Source organism: Triticum aestivum, chromosome 6B (assembly GCF_018294505.1).
Source record: "Triticum aestivum cultivar Chinese Spring chromosome 6B, IWGSC CS RefSeq v2.1, whole genome shotgun sequence".
Classification (NCBI taxonomy): Eukaryota; Viridiplantae; Streptophyta; class Magnoliopsida; order Poales; family Poaceae; genus Triticum; species Triticum aestivum.
Window position 1 is genome coordinate 352,062,391 of NC_057810.1, and position 6,856 is coordinate 352,069,246.

The window sequence follows — 6,856 nt, forward strand, 5'->3', positions numbered from 1 at the left end:
ATGTTTGGGAGTTTCAGAAAATCTTCTCATTTCAAATTCGCGCTTCCAAATTTGTTCTCCATTTCAAAATTTGTTTTCAACATTCAAAAATTGTTCGTGCTTTAAAAAATTGTTCGCGCTTCTAAATTTGTTCTCCATTTCAAAATTTGTTCTCAACATTCAAAAATTGTTCGTGCTTTCAAAAATTGTTCGAGCTTCCAAATTTGTTCTCCATTTCAAAATTTGTTCTCAACATTCAAAAATTGTTCGTGCTTTCAAAAATTGTTCAAGCTTCCAAATTTGTTCTCCATTTCAAAATTTGTTCTCAACATTTAAAAATTGTTCATGCTTTAAAAAATTGTTCGCATCATTTCAGAAACTATTCACCTTTTAATGTTTTATTCACAAAACAAAAAACATTTTGTTTCAAAAAAAGTTCCCATTTCCAAAATTTGTTCACAAATACAAAAACTGTTTGCATGTTTAAATTTTGTTTGCAAATGCAAAAATGTATGGGAATTTCAAAAAAATGTTCCAAATGTTGTTCACAAATTCAAAGTTGTTCAGGAATTTCGAAAATTCTTCATGTTATTCAAATTCGTATTTAATTTTTTGTTCCATTTTTTAACTTTTTTGAGTGTCCCAAATAATGTTTTCGTTTCAAAAAGTATTTCCTTTAAAAAAATCTTGTTTAGCATTTTTGTAAAAAGTTTTAATCTATCACGTATTATAGTTCATATATACCGGGCTGCCACTTTACGCACTAAATCTCAGTTATACAGTGGCTATGGACGCGCTTTCATGGCGGGAGGACTTTGTGTTCGATCCAACGCCCACAAGTTTTTATGGAATTTTGTGAATTTGTTTTTTTTTGCTGCTTGTGTTTGGTTTTTTTACGTTGGCGCTGCGACTTTTTCACAAATACCTAGCCTGGCGGAGTGGCTAGCGCATTGCGGGCGCATGTAGAGATCACGGGTTCGATTTCAGAACAGGCGCCTTTGGGCCGGGCCGGCCCACGTGAACCGCATCCTGTGCGAAACGGCGACTTCTTGCCGCAATAAGCGGCATATAGAAGGTCCCCTACTAGACTACGAGTGCCCCTAAAAAAACTAGACTACGAGTAGGGCCCTGTTTGGCAGGCCTTCACTCCCCACTTTACAACTCCCTGCTTCATCTAGATGTAGAGTGTGCGGAGCACTTTTACAACTCAGGAAAAATGGCATACAAGCCGCTCCGCTTTGGGAGGGCATGGAGCCAACACGTTCGGTGCCACTCCGCAGCTACACCGGCCGTTCCAGGAGCTGAGCTGCGGAGCGGAGGCCTGTCGAACAGGCTCTAGATATCAAGAGCAACTCCAATAGCCAGTGTAAAAAAAATTCATGAAATTGTCAGACAACAACTTTTCTCGGTTCCGTGATTTTTTTGCTTAAAAATCATTTATTTTCTGTTTTCCATCAAACAAGCTTAGGTCCCGTAAATCACTGGACGATGTTGTCTCACATCATTGCCATGCGAGTTGGGGAAGGGAAGTCAAGGAAGCTACATGAATCTGGCTTTCCTTCAGTAGTTTCATGAACGGTGCTATAATACAACGATTTCATAACAGTAGTTAGCTGTCTACAGTAGTTTGTTCATCGTGCTAGGTCTCTGACTTGCCTTCTTTGTTTTACTAAAGGAGGATACTGTATCACCCTAACCTCCCTCCTGCAAGTCAGAGGATCCACTTCCGTGAGTTGGGTGACTCGTGGTGAGCTCCTAGCGGCGGCGGCGCGGGGAGGCATGGTGTGGCCGCGTTGGGAGGCGGGACGGCCAACGGCTGGACGGCGTGGGCACGTGGAGAGGCGGGATGGCGCGGGCCAATAGTGGGGCGTAGGCCTGAGTCATCATGGTGGTGCGGTCAGACTTGCACGAGACGGGCATACAGTGGAGCAGCGGCGCGAGACGGCGACAGTTGTGCAGCGGCATGACCTGGCATGTCGACGACGCGGGAGACGAGGCTGCATGAGGATTCCTTCGGTAAACTTTCAGGCGGTTGCCTACCCAACAAATTATAGAGAGGATAGCTTCCTGTATGGTTGAGGGAATGTGAGGGTATTTCTAAAGATCTCTGCTATGTTCATTTTGCATCATTATTTCCTACTATAATTTATCCTATTTCGAATAATATATTTCACAATATGGTGCAATTCTAATGCATTTTCTCCTTTAAAATGCAAGGAATACAAAGAGAGAGAAATTGTCGGACAGTTGGAATTCTAGACGTAAAATGCAACAAAAGGAAAGGCAAATCTCCGGGGCTAAAAATGTAGCGTGGATTTTTGACGAATTATTTCAGAGCACATAAAGATTTATGGAGCAAGCATGGGCCAGAGGGGACCCATCAGGACCCCACATGCCCTGGTGGCGCAACCCCCAGTGGCACGCGTCTGGCCGTGTGGGCCCCTGGGGACTCATCTGTCGGCGTCATTCGGCTGTAAATTCTGTTTTGCCCTAGAAAAATCACAGAAAATCCTCGGGACTGTTTGTTCTCCAGCGGAGCGATTCTGCCAGGGAAACTTCCTTCTGGGAGGGGGAAATTGAAGTCTTCACCATCACCAACACTCCGTTCATCATGGGGAACATCATCTTCATCAACATCTTCACCAACACCATCTCATCTCCAAACCCTAAGGCTTCCATTTTGTTCGTTTTTTGTATCAAACCTTAGATTGTGATGCGGAGCAACCCAAGGTCATCCCCATGTACCTACCTTCGTCTCCCCAAGTGCCAAGTGGACCGATGACACATGCACGTGCAAGAGCTCTTGAGACCGAGGTGACATCTCTCCTCTCGCAACTCCCTTTCGAAGCACATGAGACATGGCTACTACATCAAGCAGGGACACTTTGCATACTCAGGTACCAAGGAACTAGTCATGGAGAAGCTAAGGAGCAAGTACGAACGAGGGAGGAAAGCAAACGCGAAGATGAAGAGAAAATGAGGCCAGCCAGAGGCTGCCCAAATGATCCGAACAAAGTCCCGGATGATCCAGACCCCCAGCCGGACGAAACAAACTACAAGCAGAGGAGTACAACAGCCTCCTTGAATAAAGCCGGATCATTTGGACCAGCACCCGGATCATCCAGACACGCCCAGACATCCGGACCCCCAACCGGACATCCCGCCCCACGACGGCGGCTACGACACAGCCGGATGATCCGGACGGCCGCCCGGATCATCCAAACCCCAGGAGCCCGGGTCATTTGGATCATCATCTAGATCATCCGGACCATGCTTGCGTGCAGGACTTGGGCCAAGGCCCATGTACCTCTATCTCGCCATTTAAAACAATAATGAGGCTGGCCAACTCGCAAGGACAAGGCTCCCCCGATTGGTTCCTTCGTCGGCCGTCAGATCTAGCCTTCTCGCGTGGCTGGACCGTCAGATCTTCACCTTACAATCAAACCTGATTTTCATCTGACAGTTGTTTTGACTGGCCAATGACGAGTGGGCTCATCTCGCGTGCTTGTTGGCTGGGTTGGCCATGCCCGCGTGCATGAGGTTTTGGCCAATCCCCACCCCGCATCCTGCAGCCAATCCGTCCTCGTCTCGTCCCACTCCCGCACCAGCCACCACCTAAACCCTAGCCATGTTTCCCCTCGATCCCCACAGCCTCTCCCGCCTCCTCCATCCCTCCTCCTTGCCTCGCCACGGCCTCCGCCCCGGAGCCTCGCCGCCGCCTGCTATTCCTCCCTCCTGCCCGCAGAGCCCATTGGGCAACCTCGCCAACCCTAGCCCCAATCCACATCCTCCGCGCCCCTCACTGGTCCCTCCTCCTCCTTCCCTCGTCTACCGCCTCACTCCCTCGCTCTCCTCCCTCGTCGCCGTGGCCTTTGCCCTAGGAGCCCTGCCGCCTACTACTGCTCCTCCACCACCTTGCCTCTTTCTCCTCCTCGCCTTCCCATTGCTCGCGTGTAGTTCGTCGTCATCGGAGAACACGGGAGTGTGGGTCTTCAAGTTGGGGTGGTCAGGAGGGCTTCCCAACCTGACGGCGCCTCCTCCTCGCAGTGTCATCGCGTGCGCACCTTCTTCTCCTTCCTCCTCCCTCCTCCCTCCCTCGTCACTACTTCCACCAGTCCCCTCCCTCCCTCGTCCGTGGCCGCTGCTGCCGCACGACTCTCCTAGGTCAGGGAAAGGAAGAAGGCCTTGGCGAGTCAGTAGGGGTGGGTGGAGCGGCTGATGCGGATGGGGTCAGCGGTTGAGGGAGGGTTGCTGACTAGAGCAGCAGGAGCAAGAGCTCGAGAAGGTTCAGGTTTGCCTCTAAATCCTCTCTCTCACCCCCACTTTGTCTCATCAATGAGGGCGTCGGTTGCAGGGGTGCCACTTTGTCCCATCAATTGTATAGCCTCTAGCAATGCAATTTGATCTAAAGTGGTTGATACGTCTCCAACGTATCTATAATTTTTGATTGTTCCATGCTATTATATTACCCCTTTTGGATGTTTATGGGATTTATTTTACACATTTATATCATTTTTGGGACTAACGTACTAACCGGAGGCCCAACCCATATTGTTGTGTTTTTGCCTATTCCAGTATTTCGAAGAAAAGGAATATCAAACTAAGTCCAAACGGAATGAAACCTTCGGGAGCGTTATTTTTGGAACAAATCTGATCCGGAGAGCCTGGAGTGCGAGTCAAGAAAGCTCCAAGGGCCCCACGAGATAGGAGGGCGCACCCCTGTCTCGTGGGCCCCTCGGGCGGCCACCGACGTACTTCTTTCTCCTAAATATACCTACGTACCCCGAAAACATCTAGGAGCACCACGAAACACAATTTCCACTGCCGTAACCTTCTGTATCCGCGAGATCCCATCTTGGAGCCCTTGTCGGCACTCTGCCGGAGGGGGAAGCAACCACGGAGGGCCTCTACATCAACATCCTTGCCCCTCCGATGAGTTGTGAGTAGTTTACCACAGACCTACGGGTCCATAGTTATTAGCTAGATGGCTTCTTCTCTCTTTTTGGATCTCAATACAATGTTCTCCCCTCTCTTGTGGAGATCTATTCGATGTAAACTCTTTTTGCGGTGTGTTTGTCGAGATCCGATGAATTGTGGGTTTATGATCAAGTTTATCTATGAATAATATTTGAATCTTCTCTGAATTCTTTTATGTATGATTGAGTTATCTTTGGAAGTCTCTTCGAATTATCAGTTTGGTTTGGCCTACTAGATTGGTCTTTCTTGCCATGGGAGAAGTGCTTAGCTTTGGGTTCAATCTTGCGGTGTTCTTACCCGGTGACAGAAAGGGCGTATTGTATTGTTGCCATCGAGGATAACAAGATGGGGTTTATATCATATTGCATGTGTTTATCCCTCTACATCATGTCATCTTGCTTAATGCATTGCTCTGTTCTTATGAACTTAATACTCTAGATGCATGCTGGATAGCGGTCGATGTGTGGAGTAATAGTAGTAGATGCAGGCAGGAGTCGGTCTACTTGTTATGGACGTGATGCCTATATACATGATCATGCCTAGATAATCTCATAACTATGCGCTTTTCTATCAATTGCTCGACAGTAATTTGTTCACCCACCGTAATACTTATGCTATCTTGAGAGAAGCCTCTAGTGAAACCTATGGCCCCCGGGTCTATCTCTTATCATATTTGCTTTCCATCTACTTTATTTGCATCTTTACTTTTTGCATCTATCTTACAAAATACCAAAAATATATTTATCTTATCATACTATCTTTATTAGATCTCACTTTTGCAAGTGGCCGTGAAGGAATTGACAACCCCTTTATTGCGTTGGTTGCAAGTTCTCAGTTTGTTTGTGTAGGTGCGTGGGACTTTTGAGGAGCCTCCTACTGGATTGATATCTTGGTTCTCAAAACTGAGTGAAATACTTACGCTACACTTTGCTGCATCACCCTCTCCTCTTCGAGGAAAACCAACGCAAGCTCAAGACGTAGCAGTGGTCACTGAGGCATTTGTATTCTTTGATTTGAAGATTGGATACGAATGGTTCAACAAAGAGGGAGTGTGCAACCGCATCAGAGATAAGGCCATGGAGCAAGAGTGTGTGACTAGGCTGTGCAAATTTTCTCCTTGGAGGTATGCCTCCGTCTCGGTTGGACAAGGATCGACGTGTCTGTCACAGATTTACTTCCTTCACTGCACAATAGTTAGATGTGTTGAGTATATAGTCCTGATTCCATAAAAAGAGAATATGCAGTCCCATCCGATACGTTCAGTTTGGAGGGCCCGATGGTGGTAGTTATCATGTTGTGTTTGTTCCCTGATTTCTTCAAATGGTTCATGTGTACATCTAAGGCCATTTGCTGCCTCCTTAATTTCTGGGTCTGCCTTATGCAGAAATTCTCTCATTGTTAGATTGGTTTGTTGCCTCCTTAATTTGATCTAAAGTGGTCACTGAGGCCTTTGTATTCTTTGATTCTTTGATTTGCTGATGGTATTGGTTTAGATGTTTCGTTTTGCTTTCGTTCATAGACAGCAGCGGAAGCAGAGGAACCCCTCCTGGTCGAGCCCCCACCCTATCCTCTCCACCTGCAGAGGAGAACCCATGAAAGCCAAAAGTTTGTGGAGGAGTGCTGGCACAGGTGAGCATCTTCCTATTTTTCTTCATCTTTTCCTCAACTTCCATGGTAACCTGTGATTTTTTTTCTTCTAGTTTTTTAGAGGGTGTTTCGGACTCAAGATTGATCTGGTAGTGCACGTGGTATAGTGTGCTTTGACCAGGAATATCTGATATATGCCATGACAATATGGGCTTGCTGTGGCCAGGCAGTTCTTCGGAGTATGGTGCTTCGATTTGGTTCCTGTGGTGGTATCTTCTCTCCCTTCTCCCTCCTTTTATTTCTTACTTATGCT